This window comes from Dromiciops gliroides, chromosome X (assembly GCF_019393635.1).
Source record: "Dromiciops gliroides isolate mDroGli1 chromosome X, mDroGli1.pri, whole genome shotgun sequence".
NCBI lineage: Eukaryota > Metazoa > Chordata > Mammalia > Microbiotheria > Microbiotheriidae > Dromiciops > Dromiciops gliroides.
In genome coordinates this window covers 65,618,309-65,639,958 of record NC_057867.1, presented here as the reverse complement: position 1 = coordinate 65,639,958, position 21,650 = coordinate 65,618,309, and the positions used below count along the sequence as shown (strand labels likewise).

At 40.1% G+C, this 21,650-nt stretch overlaps 1 protein-coding gene across 4 annotated transcripts in view; it reads left to right on the top strand.

Annotated features, from left to right (window-relative positions):
- The first annotated feature begins 351 nt into the window (after positions 1-351).
- RLIM (ring finger protein, LIM domain interacting) overlaps positions 352-21,650 on the top strand; it is a 34,323-nt gene continuing 13,024 nt past the window's right edge. Inside the window, exons 1-3 of one of the 4 annotated variants that reach the window (XM_043973901.1) lie at positions 352-530; positions 12,451-12,528; positions 18,049-18,137. The gene's annotated coding sequence lies outside the window, so the exon portion shown is untranslated. Of the gene's footprint in view, positions 531-1,491; positions 1,527-12,450; positions 12,529-18,048; positions 18,138-21,650 lie in introns of those variants that run through there. The other 3 variants (XM_043973900.1, XM_043973902.1, XM_043973903.1) reach the window with 3 other exon arrangements.

The window sequence follows — 21,650 nt, the reverse complement described above, 5'->3', positions numbered from 1 at the left end:
GCCTGAGGCCTGCCGGTAAGGCCCTGGCGTTTGGGGCCAGCTCTTTTCAGCGGGGGGCGGGGGGCAGGGGGGGGGAAGAAGGGGGTCAGGGGGGAGGGGAAGGTGTGGCCCTTGGTGACTAGCCTTTCCCGGTGGCACGGGGAAGCTTCCCGCGACTCCGTGGGCTCGAGGGTTTGCGTTCGACTTAAGATGGCGCGGTAGGCCGTCACATGAAGGGCGTGAAGCCTCCGTTAGCTCGCGCGCCCTCCTCAGGCGGCAAACCTCGCGAGACTGAGGCGGATTGGCCCAACGGCCGTGGGGTGGGGCCGTGCGTAAGCAGGGCGTTGTGCCGTCACTTTGTGTTTGGTGGGAGTCGTTTCCGGCGGTTCCCTGGTAACAATGGAGAAGGAAATGGCCGCCTGAGCGACGTGCAGGGCAGCGGCCAGCCTCTACCACTGAGTCTCCCCAACCGGGCTCAGACGGCGGTGGCAGGAGGCGGGAACAGTCGCCGCAGGCCCTGCGGGGGAGTCGCGTCCCAGCAGCGACCCCTAGTAAGTGGTGATGGTGGGCGGGCGGGAGCCCGGGGACACCCCGGGCGGGAGTCGGGGAGCCCGCGGAGGAGCCGCCCCGACTGTCTCTGCCTCCCTCCGCCTTCTCCTCCTCGGTCTCCTCTCAAAATGGCCCGGGTACGTGGTCGTCGGCCCGGGGCCCGGCCGCGGATTAGCGCGGGGAGAGGAGAGGAAAGCGGAGGAGAAGAGGGGATGGCAGGGCAGGGGAGGGGAGGGAAGGGCAGGGGGCGGGCTTCTCGGCCAAGTCCCTCGGCCGATGCCATTTTAGGTTGGCGATGGCGGTTGAAGCCCGGGGACCTTGGCCTTGGCCGCGTTTCTCCTGACTCCCCAGCCCCTGGAAACTGCGCCCCCTCCCCAGCCCAATTCTCAAGCTTAGAAGCCCTGGGGATAGAATACCAGCTTCCCATCGCCGGGGCAAGGGGACTTTTCTCGGGGGGGGGGTTCCCCCAATTAGGGGGGGCGGGCTCCATCCCTTTGAGTTTGGGGAAGTGGGAATCGAAACCAGACCATCAGGTATCCGAAGGCCTTAAGATGTCAACGGCTTTAGTTTTGTGCCATTTTTTAGGGCCCGTTTTGCGCCGCGCCCCCCCCCCCCCCCGCCCAAGAGGATTCCTTCCCTTGGGCAGATAGAGTCTGCTATATTACCTTCTTCCTCCCCCCCCCCCCAACACACTTAAAACCGGAAGGAGTGGGGCTTCAGGATAGGGGGGTACGAATTGGATTTAAGTCACTTTTAGCTTTTTATTGCTTACAAATGAAAAAAAAAAAACTAGCGAGGGCTCAGACAGTGAGGGTTTACGCAGGCCTTGTTGCTAGCCAGCTGCGTTCCCCATCACGTCACAATCAGCGTTTATTGGTGGGCCTGCCGGTTGGTTAGTAGACTCACTCTCCCGTTTCCCTTCTGCTGATTAATTTCAAGATGGAGGAGACAGCAGCTACATTTCTACTCTAGACCATTTCTCCGTGATTACTCTACAGGTTAGCCCTTGGACCCGAGGCCTGGCAACCCCTTTCTTGATAGAGGCACCTGTTAACTATAGGGTATCATAGTCGGCACTAGTTCTGTGCTAGTGACCGAAAATCTATGTTTATAGAATCTGAGCTGATGAAATGCGTTTGAGTTACGGGATTTGTACTAAGGGGAAAGAAATGATCTGTTTAACTGCTAGTAACTGGTTTATCCCTTCGAAGGGCCCATAGTGATCAAGGGCAAGGTATCTGCTCAGAACAAGCCAAGGGAACACTCCCTGATCGGGCTGACTCATGAGCGATTTCAGACTCGAAGATAGGAAAGCACAGTTTTCACAGAATTTCAGCCATATTGAGCACGAGTAAAATAAGGTGTGTAGAATCGTAGCAGTAGACTCAAGACTGCCTAGGTTTGGGGGGTTAACGTTCACAATAGGCACTTGAGCTTTAAAAAAAAAAGACTACTGTGTTTGGGAAACGTCTGTCGTCGTTTGGCTTCAGTTATACTGCTTGACGACTTAATCCTTCTATTCCCACTATGGGACAATACCTTTAGATCCTCTTCTAAGCTAATGTTTTGTGGCAAACCTTTTTCTGATACATTTCAAGTTAAGCCCCTCTAAGGGAACTGGCTGATTCTGAAAACGTAGATTGGTAGATTTGGGCGTTTTAATTCAGTATTGTAGTACCTTCTCAAACTCTCTAATGATCTTTTTGAATGCTAATTAGTGAGCTTTTGTTCTTAACTACTTTACCGTTAAAGCTGATGTGTGGTTCAAATGGTTGTTGAGTTCTGTATAGGTCAAAGAAATTTATACCTTGTTGAAAGAATGAAGAATGATAAATTTTTTCCTCGAATTTAAGGAAAGTAGTCTTGTAATTGTTATAGTTAAATTATGTGTCTTAAAATGGGGATAGTTTGCTATTATGTCTTTTTGGTGTAGAATAAGGTTTTAAAACCTTAGTAGAATTTGTTTTTAAAAGTCTTTTATGTGTATCTTAATTGGAACTTCCACTTTAGGTAAGATCTTCCTGGGTTTATTTAGTTATTTATTTGTCTTAAAATTTGGGAGGTAGAAGAGGCCTTATATCAGAATGTTTTAATCATTCAAAACGAGAAACTTTCTTCCTCTGAGAAAGATAAAATACACATAAGGACTTGCACATTGTTGAGGATTAATGATAAGGGAACTACAAAATTGTTAATTTGTCACAGAATTCAAGGACTAGTGTCCAAATATAGAGATAGGGACTGAACCAGTGATTTCATTGGCATAGGGAACTCCCAGGAGAGGACATTCCCTCTGCCAATGCAGGTTGGCACCTTCTCCAAAGACTTAGGGTCTTAATTGCCTTAGAAAGTTTGAATATGAACTGTTCTAATTGTAAAATTATATACATGATTTACTAATATTGGTTAATAACATCTCGACTGAAGTTCCTTGGGGCACAGAGCCTCAAAGTGCTATTGGGATGTTAACTTTTAAAATTCCTTTGATTCTCAGAATTCCTTGTGGACATTGAAGTCTCATCTTACCTTGGTTACATTATTTTGGATTAAGTAAAGATATATTTTAAAATATGGAGGTAATTTGGTTTAGTGAATAGATTGCCTGGCTTGAAACCAGGAGGGATTAAATCCTGCTTCTTACATATTAGCTTTGTGATTCTAGACAAGTCACTTAACCATTTGACTTAGTCAACTCCCTAGGACTCATACAGTTTAGATCTGAATCTGTTGGGAGTTCCCACACAAAAAATCATAGAGCTTTCCAGTGTAGTCACAGTAAAATTCTATAGGTTGTGTGATTTGGGAATTCTTATTAACTCAACTCACAGTTGCTTCTAAGTATTGGTTCAAACACCCCAGGTTGCTGATTTACTCTGACTTCTAATTTTACAGTAGTATTACATAGTACTCATATATTTCCTATTCCCCTAGTTTGAGAGCAAAAACATACAGAGTCATAGATTCCTATAATTGGAAGAGACTTAAATGATCATCTTAGTCCAGCTTCCTTCACAGTGGAAGAGTACCCTCCATGACATCACCGACAGGTGATCACTCAGCTTCTGTTTCATTTCAACACTTTTTGACAGCTGTAATTATAAAGTTCTTCCTTATAGTAATGGGTGATCACCTGTCGGTGATGTCATAAAGGGAAGTAAGGCTTAGTAGATTGGAACTTTCTAGTGTTTGGAAAAGTTCTGTCTTTGGATTCTCTTGCTTTCAACCTAAACATTCTAAGAATTTCAGTATACGGAATGGACTGTGGAATTATGGTGATCATTGTAATTTCTTTTCTGATGTTGTCTCACCTCTGCCATTTAATACTTGGGTGACATCGAGCAAGTCACTTCAGTTCATTTGAAAAACTGAGGGGGTTGGATTAGATGACCACAAAGGCACTTCTGTGGAACCCAACTCAATATATGATCCTATAATCTCCATTTGGATTTGGGTGAAAAAATGGTATACTTGGTCATTTTACTTCTCTTAGAAGAATGGTTCTAAGGGTGGAAGAGGGGAAATTTGTCCCTGACCTATTTAAACCGTCTTTTGTTTTCAGTTCTTTAATCTGTTGACTCTCTCTTACAGGAGCTGGATGATGAACCATTTTGGCATTTTGCCTCCAGGAAAAAAAAATTCAACTTCAAACTTACTGTGATTAAAATTATAAGTGATCTTTTAGCTTTCCCTATTAGTCTGTGTTCCCAGAGTAGACCCCTCTTATAAAGTAGTTCAATATACCACTTGCTGAGTGGAAGCATGCAATTGATATAATGGCCATTGTGAGCTTTTACTTTCACAATATTTAGTTAATGTCTTATGCTGACAAAAATAGCAAAATGAGTCCTGATATAGTAATGTTTGGTTTTTTATCATAAAATATTTTACTATTTTCCAGTTATATGTAAAGATAGTTTTCAACATGGATTTTTATAAGATTTCTAGTTCCAAATTTTTCTTCCTCCTTCCCTTCCCTTCTCTTCCCCCCTCCCCAAGACAGCAAGCAATCTGATCGATATAGGTTATGTATGTTATAGTAATATTTTTAAAGTTCATTTTCTACTGAACTTTAAAAAAATATTCTTTACCAGAGAAGACTGTTGTGATTTCATGACTGCTCACATTTTTAATAGTGCTTTACGGTTTACAAAACACTTTCTCCATAGCAACCCATTGGGGTAGTATAATAATTATCCCCACTTTTCATATGAGGAAACTGAGGTTTGGAAAATTTGAGTGATTTGTTCAGTATCCCAGAGCTAGTAAGTGTCAGAGCCAAATTTCAAATACAGATTTCCCAGTGTTCAGGTTAGCATTCTTTCTGCATTTTAGGGAGTTCATTTCTTCCATTTTCATTTAGCTGTCAGAATTTCGCTGAAAATTTTCTTGTGGTTTCTTGTGCCTGTTACATATGCATCTTCCATTATTAATGAGAATATCAGGTATAGGGAACAAAAAATAGGTTGGTTTGTCTGGATCACAGTGTATGATGCAGAGTGATGTATAATTACCCTGGAAAGGTAGGCTGGAGCCAGATTAGGAGGGGTTTTAAACACCAAGCTGAGTTTATCGTTTCTTCCCAAGAGCCTGCTTTTGAGCAGGGGAGTGACACGCTCAGATTTGTACTTTAGCTCTGTTGGGGGAGGATGCGCTAGAGGGGGTGAGGCTATTGCAGTTGTCCAAGCAAGAGACATTGTTGTGGCTGGTCATCTCATTGGATATGGTGAGTAAAAGAGAGTGGAGAGTTGAGGGTGATTCTTAGGTTGTGAACCTGGATGACTGGGGTAATTTTCAGTAGAAATAAGGAATTCAGGAAGAGGAGTGGGTTGGGCAGGATATACGAATGAATTCTCTTATGGATGTGTTGAATTTGAGATGCCTGTGGGATATCCCATTGAAGAAGTCTAATGGGCTCATTCAAAGAAAGACTGAATGGATATTTGGGGTGTGTGTGTGTGGGGGGTGTAGGTGTGTGTATGTATGTATGTATGTATGTATGTATGTATGTATGTATATGGGAAATAATTTGCTTAGAGATGCTAATTCAAGTCATGAGAGCTATTGAGTTCACCAGTAGAGAGGGTGTAGAGAAAGAAAAGAAAAATCAGGGTAAAACAGAGGGACACCCATGTGTGGGGAGAAGGGAAAGTCTGAGAAGTTAGGGCCCAACTGGTAGGATAAGCTGGAGAGAGTACAGTGTCATGAAAATCCAGGAGGGGAATGCCTGGGGGGAGGGAGTGGTCAGCAGTCTCAGATGTTTCAGAAAGGTCAAGGAGCAGGAGAACTGAGAAAAGGACATCAGATTTAGCCATCAAGAGATCATTGCTAACCTTAGTGAGAATACTTTCAGTTGAATGATGAGTTTAGAAGCAGGTGGCTAGGGGTTGAAAAGTGAATTTAAGAGGAGAGGAAATGGAGGCAATAAATAGAGAAAGCTTTTTCTAGGAATTTGCCTGTGAAAAGGAGAAATATGGGATGTTACCTAGCTTGAGGGATTGGTAGGTCTGTTGTTTTTTTTTAAGAATGGAGAAGACTTGGTGATATTTGTAGGCAGCAGGGATAGAGCCAGCAGTTCAGAAGAGATAGCAAATTCAAAAGAGGGTAGGGAGGATGATTGTAGAGAAAGTTCCCAGAGGAGATGGGAGAGTGTGGGATAAAGAGCAGAAGGAGAGTTGGTCTTGGTGAGAAGGGCCCTGCCTTTGTCATATTGGAGCTGGAAAGAATGGGGAATGTTAGCAAAGGTTTTTGAGGAGTGGCTTGGAGGGGAGAAGGGGCTCATGCTAATAGCTTCCTAATTTCTCTGGAAAGTGGGAAGAGGCCCTCCTCTGAAGTGGGGGATGGGGGTGAATTGGGGGCTTGAAAGAAGAAAAAGTTTGGAACACAGCTGTGGGACATACAATAAAGAGAATGGGGGTGGGTGGAGAGTGGGGAATAAAAGGGTTGCCTCATGGCACTGAGGGTGGAGTTGAGGTTAGATTACATAGATTGGTAGTGAACCCAGTCAGTATGGTCGTGACTTTTTCATTTGCTGTTGAGTGTGAATAGGGGTGAGGAAGGTGGATGCATAGTGGGGGGTCAGCCATGTTTACCCAGGCATTAGTGGAAATAGAATAAGGGTGCAAGGGATTAAGGTCAAGAGTTAAGGACCTTGTATAATTGAACAGGTTTATAGGGTCAAGGTTTATTTTTTAAATTAACTATCATTTTCTGATCTTCCTACCTCCCAGTGCCCTCCCTGGCTCATTTCCCCCTCTTCCCCCACTGAGAAAGCAAGAAAAATAAAACCCTTGTTACAATCATGTCTAGTCAAGCAAAAGAAAATCCCCACATTGGCCATGCCTCCCTGACCCTCCCCACCAAAAAAACAAAAACAACAAACCAAAAACAAAAACCTCAATCTGTACTCCTGAGTTTATCACCTCTGTATCAGGAAGTTGGTAAAATGTTTCATCTTAAGTAGATTGTGTTTTTAAAACATTTTGGTTTTTTCTCAATGACATGTAAAGATGATTTTTGTTTTTGTTTTTGTTTTTTTTTGCAGGGCAATGGGGGTTAAATGACTTGCCCAGGGTCACACAGCTAGTAAGTGGCAAGTGTCCCTATTTGAACTCAGGTCCTCCTGAATCCAGGGCCAGTGTTTTAACCACTGCGCCATCTAGCTGCCCCATAAAGACGATTTTTAACATTAATTTTTTAAAAATTTAAATTTATTTTTAAAATGTTTTTTTTCCAATTACATGTAAAGATTTTTGAGTTCCAAATTTCTCCCACCTTCCCTTTCCCCCTCCCTCCCCAAGCCAGCAAGCAAGCTGATATAGGTTATATATTAAAATCATTTCACAATCGTTTCTTAAAAAATTTTGAATTCCAAATTTTCTCCCTCCCTTGCTGAGATGGTAAGCAGTTTGATATAGGTTAATACATGTGCAATCATGTAAAACATTTCCATATTAGTCATATTGTGAAAGAAGACACAGTTGGTCATTGTGTTGATCAGCATTCTTAAGTCTTTCAGAGTTGTTTGTCTTTATAATATTGCTGTTATTGTATGAATTGTTCAAGTTCTGTTAACTCTGGGTCAGTTCATACAAGTCTTCCCAGGTTTCTTTGAAACCATTCCCTTCATCAGTTCTTAGATCACAATAATATTCTATCACATACACATATACCATAATTTGTTTAGTCACTCTCCAATTGATGGGCACCCCTTCAGTTTCCAATCCTTTGCCACAACAAAAAGCTTCTATTAATATTTTTTGTATATGTGAGTTCTTTTCCTCTTTTAATCTATTTTGGGTATAGACCTGGTAGTGATATCACTGGATCAAAGGGTATAAACAGTTTAGTAGCATTTGACGCATGGCTCCAAATTGCTTTTCCAGAATAATTGGAACAATTCATAGCTTCATCCACAGTTCATAAGTGTACCTATTTTCTCATAGCCCCTTTAGTATTTGTCATTTTCCTTTTTTATCGGTTTTGCTAATCTGATGGGTGTGAGGTGGAACTTCAGAGTTGTTTTAATTTGCATTTCTCTGTTAGTGAATTCTAGAGCATTTTTTAATGTGACTTTTGAAGTTTGGATTTCTTCCTTTGAAAACTGCCTATTCATATCCTTTGAGTTTTTATCAATTGGGAAATGGCTTTTAGTCTTATAAATTTGAATCGGTTCCCTATATATCTTAGAAATGAGACCTTGATCAGAGAATTCAGGTTATAGTTATAATGTCAAGATTGGGAAAGGGGAAAAATAGGCTAGAACAGAGGTGATGAATGGCCTGAGAGAGCACTGTGGGGGTGGACTGACTAGAGATCCCAGGGAAGATGAAAAATAGGTTTAGGAGAAATGAGGCATTGGAAGAGATGGAAGCTGTGGAGGTTGTGATCAGATGGAGAAATTTCAGAGTTCTTAGTCATAAAAGTGGAACTCTTTATGAGTGATGGTAAAATTAAAGGTATGACTATCTTTGTGGGTGACTGAGGTGGAGTGAGGATTCGGATTGTGGGAGTTGAGGTGTTTAATAGCACATCAACATATGTATATTGAAGTCCCTAAATATAAGGGAAGAAGTTGGGTTGAAGAAAAATTAGCTCCTGAATGCCTCTTCTCTATTCCTGGTCAGGCATCTGTAGTTCCTTCAACCAGTTGTGATAATGGCCTGTTTTTCTACTTTCCTTATCACCCTGAATTACCTTCCCCAGCATACTATACCTTGTCAATGTCTTTTTTCAATTTTTTTTTCCCAGAAATGAACAAAATATTCCAGCTCTGCCCTGAACAAGGCAGAGTACATCAGGGCTATTATGGCCCTAATTCTGGACACTATGTTTCTGTTAATTCATTTTAGGATCACATTAGTCTTTTGGCTGCCACATCATACTATTGACTCATTGAACTTATTGTCCACTAAAACTCCATCATTTTCACATGAACTCTTTCATCTAGCTGCATCTCCTCTGTGTTTGTACTATGGGTTTTTAAAAATCCAAATGTTGGGTTTAGTATTCATCCCTCTTCAACTTCCACTTAACTAGATTTGGTCCTTAATTCTAGCGGGTCCTGATTCTGTCATTCAGTGCCTTAACTATCTGTCCCAGCTTTGTGGTGGCATCTGCAGATTTGAAAAGTATGCCATCTTTCCCTTTATCCAAATATTGGTAAGAATATTAACAGAATGACATCCAAGACAGATCCCCTTTCTTTCTTTTTATTCTTGTGTTTTTGATCAAGTAACAGAAGGACGTCCCTTCACTGATCTTCCAGCCTTCAGTGGTAGCCTAAGTGTTTTTTCTTCATTGAAGGTCAGTGTTGGAGAAGAATATGAGCTAAATAAAATAAATTTGGGGATAGTGGAAATTTAATTAGGGGTAAATATTAAGTCCTTCATTTGGGGTTTTAAAAAATTAAAATGTTACAAGTATAAGATAGAGGAAGCAAGGGGCAGCTAGGTGGCGAAGTGGATAAAGCACCAGCCCTGGATTCAGGAGGACCTGAGTTCAAATCTGGCCTCAGACACTTAACACTTGCTAGCTGTGTGACCCTGGGCAAGTCACATAGAGAAAGCATGATTAGATTTTTTTTACATGAAGAAGAATTTATTTTCACATGAAAAAGAGTGGAGAGTTAGCCTGCAAATTCAGTATGTATCAATAAAGGTGACATGACAGTCAAAAATTGCTTAAGATGTCTTAATCAACATAATGTCCAGAATGAGGGAGATAATTGTTCTGCTGACCATGTCCCTGGTTAGATAATGGATGAGTAGTACATTTTTTTTTTTAATTTTTTTTTTTGCTTTTTGATCTTTATTTGATTGATAAATCCAGGCAGGTTCCTAAGTAATATTAAATGTTTAGAGAGTAGTTCCCATAAGGAATGAAATTGAAGACATTAATTTATTTTTTTCATAGATCAAACTTTCTAGCTTTTACTTGGTAACTGCTTTGTCATTCTTTTTTTTTTTTTTTTGAGTAGTACATTTTAAGGAAAGACATTAACGTGCTAAAGGTTGTCCAGGATGATGAGAGGTCCATGCCATCTAAGCATCATTCAAAAGAACTGGGGATATGAAGATAAAGCTTATTTTGGAGGAAAGGAGAATTTTCTTGAAGTAATTGAAAGTAGAAGAAAGAATGGCCTTGGTCTGCTTGAGGCCTAGGGAGCAGAATTAGAAACAGTAAATAGAAGTTTCTTTTCTTTTTTTTTGTGAGGCAGTTGGGGTTAAGTGACTTGCCCAGGGTCACACAGTAAAGTATTAAGTGTCTGAGGCCGGATTTGAGCTCAGGTACTCCTGACTGCAGGGCTGGTGCTGTATCCACTGCGCCACCTAGCTGCCCCCAGTAAATAGAAGTTTCAAAGAGGCAGATTTCAATTAAATGTGAGGAAAGACTTCCTAACAATGAGAACAGTCACAGAGCAGAGTGAATGCAGGAGGTAATGGATTCCTCATCACTGGAGGTCTTCAAGTGGAAGGAAGCTGGACAACCATTTGACAGGAATGTTGTAGAGAGGACAGATCCTTGTTCAATTATGCTTTGGACTATGCATCTCTGGTTATCTTCCAACTTGGAAATTCTGTGAAATTGTCAAAAGTTGGAAGAAGGCAGTAAGTTCAGTGGAAATGATTCCAAGAAGGTAGTGTAGATGAATGGGGAGAGGATTGTGATTGTTCTGTGGCCTGAAAATAGCATTTTGTTTTACTGTGTCCTAAAAGATACAATCCAGTAATAGTGCTTTTCTTTGATTATGATTTCCTGTAGGATAATCTTACAAAGGAACGGCTTTCTTTGGTCCCTGTTTGGGTTACAGTAGGTTATTCTCAAAGTGCCTAATGATTCAGTGTTTAAATTTCAGGCAAGGGAAAGAAGAAGCTGAGCTTTTCCATTTTATTTTCTTCCATCATGTACCAGTCATTTTTCTCCTTCCCTAATCCTCCTCCAAATATCCCACAAACACATACACTTAAAAGAACTAAGGGGGTCATTTATCTAGGAAATCTGCATTCCCCTATGATTGCAAGCTCATTCATTATAGAGATGCAGGGTATCAACTGTGTTTTTTCTTCAGCTCTTGCATATAATTAATGTTTGCTGAATCGAATCATGTTGTCCAGTCCCCTCATTTTATTGTATTTTTTCTATTTTATTTTATTTTCAGTTCCAAATTCTTTCCCTCTCTCCACCCCTTTATCCTTGAGAGGGCAGGAAATATGATACCCATTACACATACAAAATCATGCAAAACATTTCCAGTTAGCCATGGTGGGGCGGGGAGGGAAGGGGACAAGAAAAAGAAAGAGAAAAAAAGATATGTTTCAAAATGCACTGAATCCATCAGTTCTCTATCTGGAGGTGGATAACATTTTGTCCTGAGTTCTTTGAGGTAGTGATCCAACTTAGAGTTGCTAAGTCTTTCATAGTTGATTATTTTTACAATATTGTTATTACTATGTAAATTGTTTTTCCTAAACCATTCCCTTCATCATTTCTTACAGCATAATAGTATTCTAATCCATTTAACTTTTTTTTTTTGGTGAGGCAATTGGGGTTAAATGACTTGCCCAAGGTCACACAGCTAGTACGTGTTAAGTGCCTGAGGTTGGATTTGAACTCAGGTCCTTCTGAATCCAGGGCCAGTGCTCTATCCACTGCGCTACCTAGCTGCCCCCATAATAGTATTCTGTTAGAGAAACTTGCAAGGATTTTTTTCCCCCTAGTCTTCTTTTCTTCTAATTTTGGCTGCCTTCGGTTTTTGTTATGCAAAATCTTTATATTTTTATGTAATCAAAATTATCCAATTTACCTCCTGTGAACTGCTCTGTCTCTTATTTGGTCATGAACTGTTCCCCTATCCACAGATCTGATGGGTCATTTCTTCCATGCTCCACTAATTTGTTTATGATATTCCCCTATATATCTAAATCGTGTACCCATTTTGAGCTGATCTTGGAATGCAGTGTGAGATGTTGGTCTATGTCTAATTTCTGCCTGAGTAATTTTCCAGTTTTCCCAGCAGTTTTTATCAAATAGTAAGTTCTTACCCTGATAGCTTGGATCTTTGGGTTTCTCAAACACTAGGTTACTGTACTCATTTGTTTCTGTATATTGTGCCCCCATTTTATAAATGGGGAAACTGAGGCTCAGCAAGGGGAAAAAATCACATGAGCAATAAATGGCAGAGCTAAAACTCAAACCTAGGTCTTCTGGCTCTATGTAAACTACTTTTTCCCTTCTACTATTCCACACTACCTCTGGCTACAATAAAAGAAGATGTTCTGTAGAGTTTATGCTTATGGGATTTCACTTATATTAAATCTAGTGTTTTCTTAATAAAAAATTTAGTTTCCTTAACTTTGGATAAGCTTAAACTGAACTAAATCAGGAACAAATTGTTTATCTTTACAAACTTTTGGTTAAATTTAGGGCTTTTGGGATTACTGAAAAGGAAGGAAAAGATGAAAGTATTACAGTGATCCAGTGAGTGATGAAAAAAACATGAAGGTACTGTATTTAATTATTATACAGATTAGTGTGCATAGTTGCTGCTGGATTAGATAGATGATTAAATCTGGCAAATATTAGAATTTGTCTTATCGTATATGCAGTTTATAAAATAGCTAAGAAAATTGAGATCCTCTTGTCTAACAACTTTTAACAGGACTCTACTAGGTTGGCACACTTCATCTACATTTGTTGTAAGGCATATTTGTAGAAACTATCATTTGAAATGATAGCTAAATATTTGCTAAGGTGGGTTTTGGTGAATTCACTTGTAGATAAGCAGTAATAAATCAAATCCTATTATAACAAACTCCATGGAGCACCCACCTTTTGGTTAGAATTTTATTTATTTTAAAAGCATTTATCTTTTCCTTACTATCCTCCCTCCCCCACCCTCAGTGAAGAATAACAGAAAAGAAAAACTAAACCCAACAAATATGCATAGTCTTAACAAATCTCCATGTTGGCCATGTCTGGAAAATGTATGTTTTGTTCCTCATTTTAGATCCATCACTTCCCAGGCAAGAGGCAGGAAGTATGCTTCATCTTCAGTCCTCTAGCATCATGATTTATCATCAGAGTTCTAAAGTCTTTCAGAATTGTTTTTCCTTTTCCTTTTGTTATCTTTGTATAAATTATTCTTCTAATTCTGCTCATTTCACTCTGCATCAGTTCATATAGGTCTTCCCAGTAGCCTCTGAAACAGTCCATTTAATCATTTCTTATACACAGTAGTATTCCATTATATTAATATACATAATTTGTTTAGCTGTTCTGCAATAGGTACTCCTCTAGTTTCTAGCTTTTTGCATCTGTAAAAAGAACTGCTATAAATGTATTTGTCCCTACAGGTCCTTTTTCTCTTTATTTGATCTCTTTGGGGTCATGGCCTAGTAGTCCTATAGCTGGCTCAAAAGGCATGAATAATGTAGTAATTTGGGGGTCATAGTTCCAAATCATTTTTCCAGAATGGCTAGATTAATTCACAGTTCCACAGACGCTTCATTAGTGTGCCTCTTTTCCCGTAAACCCTCCAACGTTTGTCATTTTCCTCTTTTGTCAGAATTTTGTTTTTAAAAGAACATTGACAACAATGTACATGGAAAGAACAAACCGAATCCTAGGAAATTATAATGACCAAGCCTGGCTCCAAAGAGAGGAGAAAGCACCTCTTACTCCCTTGTAGTAGAACATTGCATATGTTGTCAAGACTTTTTTGATGTTCTGTTTAAAAGTATAGCGCCACCCCCCCCCGTTTTGTTTTGTTTTGGGGGGCAATTGGGGTTAAGTGACTTGCTGAGGGTCACACAGCTAGTAAGTGTCAAGTGTCTGAGCTGAATTTGAACTCGGGTCCTCCTGAATCCAGGGCCAGTGCTTTATCCATTGTGCCACCTAGCTGCCGCCCCCCCCCCAATTTAAAATTAAAAAAAAAACAACAAAAAACACCAGTATATCTCCTATAGCCTGTCCTTGTTTCTTGTTTCTTCCTCTGGCTAGAACTGTACTGAAGGGGATAGTGAAACATTTAAAATACATTTAAGGAAAGGAAAAGAGATATCTAAATAAATTGCATTTTACTTTGAAGGAGACATCAGATAATATGCCTTTATTTCTTATCCTCTCCCTAGTCCCCAAGCTCTTACTTATTACTTAGAAGAGTGGTTTGAGTAGTATGGGTGGGTTTTTTTCTGGCCAAGGTCATTGGATATGAAGAATTGTGAGGTATAGTCAGAATGGCCTAGTGTAATGATAGCAAACTCAGATAGAATGGGATCCTTGTGGGCTGCATATTGACTTAGAAGATCACAAATTTACATTATGTTGTATTGTATTTTTGTTAAATATCACAAGGACATTTTCATGTGGCTTGGGAGGGCCAGGAGTTTGGTGAATAGAGTGTAATCGTGGATGTCATTGAATTTCTGGGTCTCTTTTCTCCTATGGTAGGTGTAAGAGCTAAAAGGGACCTTAGAAATCCTCTTGTCCAACTTATCCAGAAAATTTAACTGACTTGCCCACAGGAAAGATAATAAGCCAGTGGGGTTGGCCTTTGAATCCAACTCCTAATTCTATCTGAAACTCTTCCCAGAGAGGGACACAAGGAACTAAAAGACAATTATTGCTGATGAATCATCTGTGGGGACCAAAAGCAGAGCTAGGAATAGTCCTTTCTTTCTAGTGCCTGACTACCAAAGCATTCTGGGACCCTTGGCCAGGGACTTGACCATGTTTTTGTTTTACATTATTAACATTTTCTTGTTACCAGAGCACATCAATTTCAAGAAGTGTCTCCGGTCTGTCCAATTCCAAGAATCTACACTATCCCTTGGCTTTTTAAATAGGATTTCACCTTTGTGAGAGGTAGCTTAGCATGGATAGAGTACTGGACAGGGGACTTTTAACAAAGGAAGTCAAAATCTAACCTCTCTGGACCTCAGGCCTCTCTGGAAGACCAAGTTATTGAAAGGTCATGATGTGTGTCTGAGGTGAAAAGGAAGGGAATAAGTATTTATGTAGCACCTACTAAGGGCCAGGCACTGTGTTAAGAACTTTTACAAATATCTCATTTGATATAGTGAAGCTGTGAGGTACGTGGAAGGAAGCTGGGGTATTGGGATGTTCTCAACCAGTGTCAAACAACTAGTCAGCCAGTGACTAGTAATGTGTGTAGGTACATGTCTGCACACACAAACATAGAAAATAACACGAAGATTAATTTACCCAGAATTATGATTCATTATGAAAGTTTTGTAAATAAGATGGCCTTTCACCTTGCAAGGCTTAGAAAAGAAAGTTTGGCAGTTTTTAATAAACTATCAGTATTTTAATGCCTTTTCATATCCTACTTGATCTAACATTTGAAGATCTAGTGGTATTTGTATTGGAGATAGAACTGCTATTTTGGAGAAAAGTGGGGATGTTTATGAAGTGGTTTTTTTTCAACCTCTCTTTTCTGGGAGGGAAAAAAGTTCCCCATCCCACCTGGCTCTTGAAAGAAAGGATAATGAGGGTGCTGACTAGGTAGAGGTCATTGAACTTGAAAGAGAATAGGTAATTGTGATTTCATCAAATAATCTAAGGACTCCTTAGTGTCAGTAACATTCAGTTCCTTGTAAGGGTAGTGCTTCAGGAAACAGGAAAGGGTCAACATTAGCAGTATAAAATTAGGGAACCTGTCCTCAGCAATAGAATTGGAACATTTATTGGTGTTAATTTGGGATTTTGTTAGAATGAAGATGACATTTTTTCCTCCTTAGATTTCTGTTTTTTTCTTTGGGGAAGATGTTTTGTTTAGTATTTAGGTTGATCTTATGCCTCCTTGAATGCAATTTCAATTTCATTACTAGTGTCATCAAAAGGTCCGGGGATCATTGTGTTTCTCTGCTTATTGCCATTTTGAGTTGTCCCCTGTTCACTCGAGAAGAAAAGAAAACCACAGTTAAGTTCATGGTTAATAACAGATTCTAGCTTAAGTTGTGACAGAAATCAATAAAAGAGAAGCAGATCATTTGAAGCTGAACCCTTCCATGTGACTTTGAATGGCCTGCCATCCACATGCCAGCTTCTGCCTACGAGTTGGCAACATTTTGTCTTGGTGGTTTTTTTATGACTTCAATTTATTTCAACTTGAGTTTTTTTTCAGTTTAACTTTCTTGGTGGTAGGAGCAGCAGACCAGTAGCTACTGCCAAACTTAACCTACCCTGCTTCGTAGAATGCTGAAGGGCATCCCGGCTATTGTTGGCAAGTTCCCTTTGTCTCTGTCAGTGTTAAAGGTAGAGGAGTGCACTATAGTCATGCCAGCCCAAGTTACTCATATTGGCTGTGCAAGCTTCAGTAAATGTCTTAGGGGCATCATTAGTGTGCCTGTCTGTGGCTTCTGTTGGGAAGAAGTAGTGAATTGTGGGGTTGCTACCAGGTACTACATTATAAGAGGTAAAAGCAGTGGAGCACTAGTCAACCTATTTTAGAGAGTAGGAAGATGGAGATAAAAGCATAGAATGAGAATGACAGTAAGAGGGGGTGCGTGGTATGTAGGCTGACATTTTACTTATTCATCTTGGGTTTGGAGCTTTATTTTCTTGACAAATAATCTGGTGATTTTTAGTCTATCTCTTAGTCAGGTAATCAGTAGAACTGAAGGGAACCTTCCAGATAACATCTAGTCTGTGTCATACAAATAAGGAAATTGAGGCCCAGGGAGGTTTGGTGAATTGTCCAACCCCCACAGCTATTTCATATCAAGCCTTTTGACTCACAATCTGGTTTGATTTTTAAAAAACCTTTTCTCCTGAAAAAAAAATAACACAAAGCTATAGAAATACTTAGATATCTTTTGGAGGGGGGGATGAGGGGTGTGGGAATCCAGAATTGTTATTTCATCACTGTGTGGGAACTTCTGGGGTAGAAATTCTTTCCTTGGAGACAGATAAGCAGCTCACATGATGTAGAGTCTTAGGGGAATTGCTTGAGAATACGAGAGGTTCGCTGACTTGTCCAGGGTCACATAATCAGTATTATGTATCAGATGCAGGACTGTCACCCAGGGCTTCCTTGCTCCCTCCAGCCACTGAAATGCTTCCTGAGCAGAAGTGCTTAGTAACACACTCAAAGCTAATTAATATCAAACCATTGAAGCATTACCATTTGGGTATTGAAAAAAAAAACCAACAACCCATCATAATTGTCAGATAAGAATGTTTGCTTTGGAAATAACTAACATTCGGGTGGTTTGGGTGCTAGAAGTTAAAAGATGTTTCGGTAAACTACCATAAACACATAGGCAGCTAGTGGCTCAGTGGATAGAGCCCTGGGCCTGGAGTCAGGAAGACCTGAGTTCCAATCCAGCCTCAGATGCTTCCTAGCTGCGGGACCCTGAGCAAGTCCCTTAAATTCTGATTGCCTGACAAAATGGGTCTCTTGGAGAAGGAAATGGCAAACCACTCCAGGATCTTTCAAGAAAACCCTATAAAGGGGATCATAAAGGGTCAGACATGACTAAAACAACTCAACAGGGCATGTTCAAAGGTTAGGTCAGGTCTCAGATTCAACAGGTTTCCAATTCTTGTGCCTTTTTATTTAAGCATTTTGTATAAGTGTAACCAATTCTCTTAAAGGGCACTGTTCATTTCTATTCTAACTACATTTTTTCTGTGCTTTATGGATAAAGTTTATATACACAAATAACGAAGTCATCTGTAATCTCATCTATTTAGATGTTCTTTCCAGTGCACAGATTGAAACTTATCCATGTTTGCCCACCCTCTCTTGTCCATGCCCTCCCAGAAGTTTATCATGTGGATCCACTCAATGTGTTCACACTTTAACCTGCCATTGTGACGATACCAGCAGAGCACTGGAGCTATCTGCATAGCTTTCTTAATTTTAATTAACTCCTTTCTGAGCCTCTGCAACAAGTACCTTTGCTTGTCAATCTGTATCTGATGAGTTAACTCTCATGTTTTTTCCTGTGAATTGTTTTTATGGCAACTCTGACCTTCTCTGTTTTGGAAAACTTCCAGATTTGGAGCTTGGAGGAAAGAGAAGCAAAGTGCACAGCGTGTTGTGGCAGTTGAATGATGCTTAGGTTACCTTGACCTTATTTTCAAAGGTAATTTCTTCCAGACTTAGCAAATACGCTAGGTTCTAAATGTTTTCTGAATTTATTTGTACATGTTTTCAAATTCTGTCTAATGAAGACTTAAGTTTTTATATTCCTACTCTATTTCACAACAGCTTGGGCATGGTTTTTGAATTTTGGAACTGAGATCCAACTAGGCCTGAACATGATTAATGTGTATACATGAATACATGCTATCAGGTCTCTCCAAACCTGTCATTGTTGAAGAACTTTATAACCCAATTATGTACCCCCAAGGCCATTGTATATGGAGTGGGAAGAACTAAAATGTTATGCTATTAGTAATGATAAAAAATAAGATTAATCAGCATGATTTGTGTTAGTATATGACAGGGACTGTAAGTGAAATTCTGGGCCAGCTAGGTGGCACAGTAGACAGAGCATTGGTCCTGAAGTCAGGAAAACTCATCTTCCTGAGTTCAAATGTGGCCTCAAACACTAGCTATGTGACCCTGGGCAAGTCACTTAACTGTGTTTGCTTCAGTCTCCTCATCTGTCAAATGAGCTGGAGAAGGAAACTACTCCAGTATCTTTGCCAAGAGAACCCCAAATGGGGTCAGGAAGAGCTGGACACAACTGAACAACAACAAGAAGAGAAATACTAAGAGAATACTAAGCTAGCATGTTGAAATTAAAGGTGAATTAAATTTGCTTTGAGATTTAGGCATAATTTCATTTGATTTTCTTACTGATTTAAATTGAAAGTGGATGGGGGGGGTGTAATATTTTGATAGTAGCTCACTTTTATGTGTATCATTGTCCTTACACCAATCCTCTGACATGGATGTATTGTTTTGCATTTTACTGGGGGAAATAGGCTAAGTTAAATGGTATGCCCATTGTCTCCTAGCTAGTAAACCTCAGAGCTGGGTCTTGAACCCCAAGGCCTTCTCTGCTCTTTCTGCTACACCAATTTGTTTCACCACATGACAGGGTTTGATCTAATCGTGGAGTCACCTATTAGAAGATTGTTTATAAATGTGAGATAGACACTGATCTGGTGGCTTTTTCTGTAGTGGATTCTATTTATAAAATAGTTCTGGTAAAATATACAAAGAGACAACTTAAAAGCCTCATCCCTCCTCAACAACCTTCCCTTCCCCCTGCAACAACAGGCTTAACAAACTAACCAAGTCACTGTGGGTTGGCTTGACTGCTAACCCCACCATCCCCAAGAGTGTTTTGGGTCTCCGAATTACATGTTTAAGAGTTTTGTCATTTGGAATAAGCACAATGGGAGGACCACAAGGAAAGAGTAAAGGAATGTCATAACTTTTTTGTCTTCTGTGTTGGGTGTTTTCAATCACCATCATCATAATAGCTAGCATTTTGATACTACTTTAAGGTTTGCAAAGCAATGTACAAATATTACCTCATTTTATCCTCACAACAACCCTAGGAGATGGGGGCTACTATTATGACCCCTAAACCAAAGCAGTCAGGGCCACCCAGCTAGCAAGTGTCAGGTGGGATTTGAACTCAGGTCTTGCCGATGTCAAGTCCTATGCTCTATCCTATATCTAGCTACCTCTATTCTGATCTCACTTCACTTCAGTCTTAACCCTGTAGCTGACTCCTATCACCAGTCATGCCTTGGAAAACTCTAATCCTAGGTTACTCCCACCATCTGTCTTCTCATTTCCTAATCACATACTGCTGAATGGCATTGGCCAGGGTTCTGTGATCATTCCACTTAGGCCCACTACAAATTAATGCCCTTCAATTGAGCTTTTATTGCTACCTGACAATTCTTTTATTCTTCTGTCACTGTGGGGATAGAGAATAGGTTTCAGAAGAATGAGGTAAGAGTTTGGAGGATAGAAGGTTGTGGTTAGATGAAAAAATCCGAGTTCTGAATCATGGGTGCAGAACAGTTAGTAGGGATGGTCACATCAAAAGTCTGAGTGTCCCTTGGTGTTATGACTGAGGCATGGTTCTTCATTTATATCTTAAAGCTTGCTTATACCTTCTATTGCCCTGAGTGAGCCTCATAAAAATTATTTGGAGACTGTTGATTCAGAGCTAAACATAAGCACCAGTAGAATATTGGTATTAAAAAGATGAAACCTTGTTTCACAGAAAAAGTTGGGGATCATTAAGGGGGTTTTGCATGTCCCCAAAGGCAGTAATTCAGCTGGCACTCATCCCTTATTGATCGTGGACCCAACTCTCCATTGTTCCCTTACTGTGCCCGTTGAAGATATAGATAAATAGAGAGACTGGTGGATATGCTTTGTATGTCTCATAGTATAGAAAATGTGTACTCTTTTTTATACTTTTTTTAAAAAGTGAGACAGTAGGGGTTAAGTGACTTGCCCAGGGTCACACAGCTAGTAAGTGTTAAGTGTCTGAGGCTGGATTTGAACTCAGGTCCTCCTGAATCCAGGGCTGGTGCTCTATCCGCTGAGCCACCTAGCTGCCCCTCTACACTTTATTTTTTTAACATTCATTCTTTTTTTAAAAATCTGAGTTCTAAATTCTCTTTCCCATCCCATCCCCACCCATTGAGAAGGCAAGCAAGATATCAGTTATGCAAGTGAAGTTGTGCAAACCATTTCCATATTAGTCATGTTGTAAAAAAAAAAAAATTAAAAAGAAGAAGCATAAAGAAAGTGAAAGAATGTCAACTTCATTCTATACTCAGAATTTATCACCTCTCCCTGGAGGTGGATAGCATTTTTCATAATGGGTCCTTTGAAATTGTCTTTGTTATATTGCTAAGAATAGCTAAGTCATTCACAGTTGATCATCATTGCAATATTACTGTTACTGTGTACAGTGTTCTCCTGGTTCTGCTCACTTCACTTTTCATCAGTTCATATAAGGCTTATCAGATTTTTGTGAAACCATCCTCATCACTTCTTACAGCATAGTCGCTTTCCATCCCAATCATGAACCACAACTTGTTCAGCCATCCCCTAGTTGATGGGATCCCCTCAATTTCTAATTCTTTGCCACCACAAAAAAGCTGCTAGAAATATTTTTTGTACATCTGGTCCTTTTTCCCTTTTCTTTGAACTCTTTGTGATACAGACTGAGTGGTGGTAGACAACATGAATTCTTGGTCCTTTTATTTTTCTTTGAGAGGAGAGGAGCTATTTAAGCCCACCTCTTTTGAGTGATTATGAACTCATTGTGGAGGCTCTGCAACCTTCTGGTGCTTGCTTCAATCAATAAATACTACTTCATCCCTAAATAGGAGGATCTGAAGCAGCTTACCTTATAGATGTCTCTTCAGCTTGGCTTCTGCTATTCTGCTGGAGTTCTGTGACGGTGGTGAACAGCTTTAGGGAGCAGACGTTTCCTTATTTGATGCTTTGCCTGATGTATAAGCCTCATTAGACAGAGTTGTCTCTGTCATTATCATTTTCAAGGAATCTTGCTTGGTTTTGATGTATGCATAGGAAATACCTTTTGTTTGTCGTCAAACAGGTCCAGTGGGATCTTGTATTATGTATATCCCTTAGTTGTGGGATGATTAAG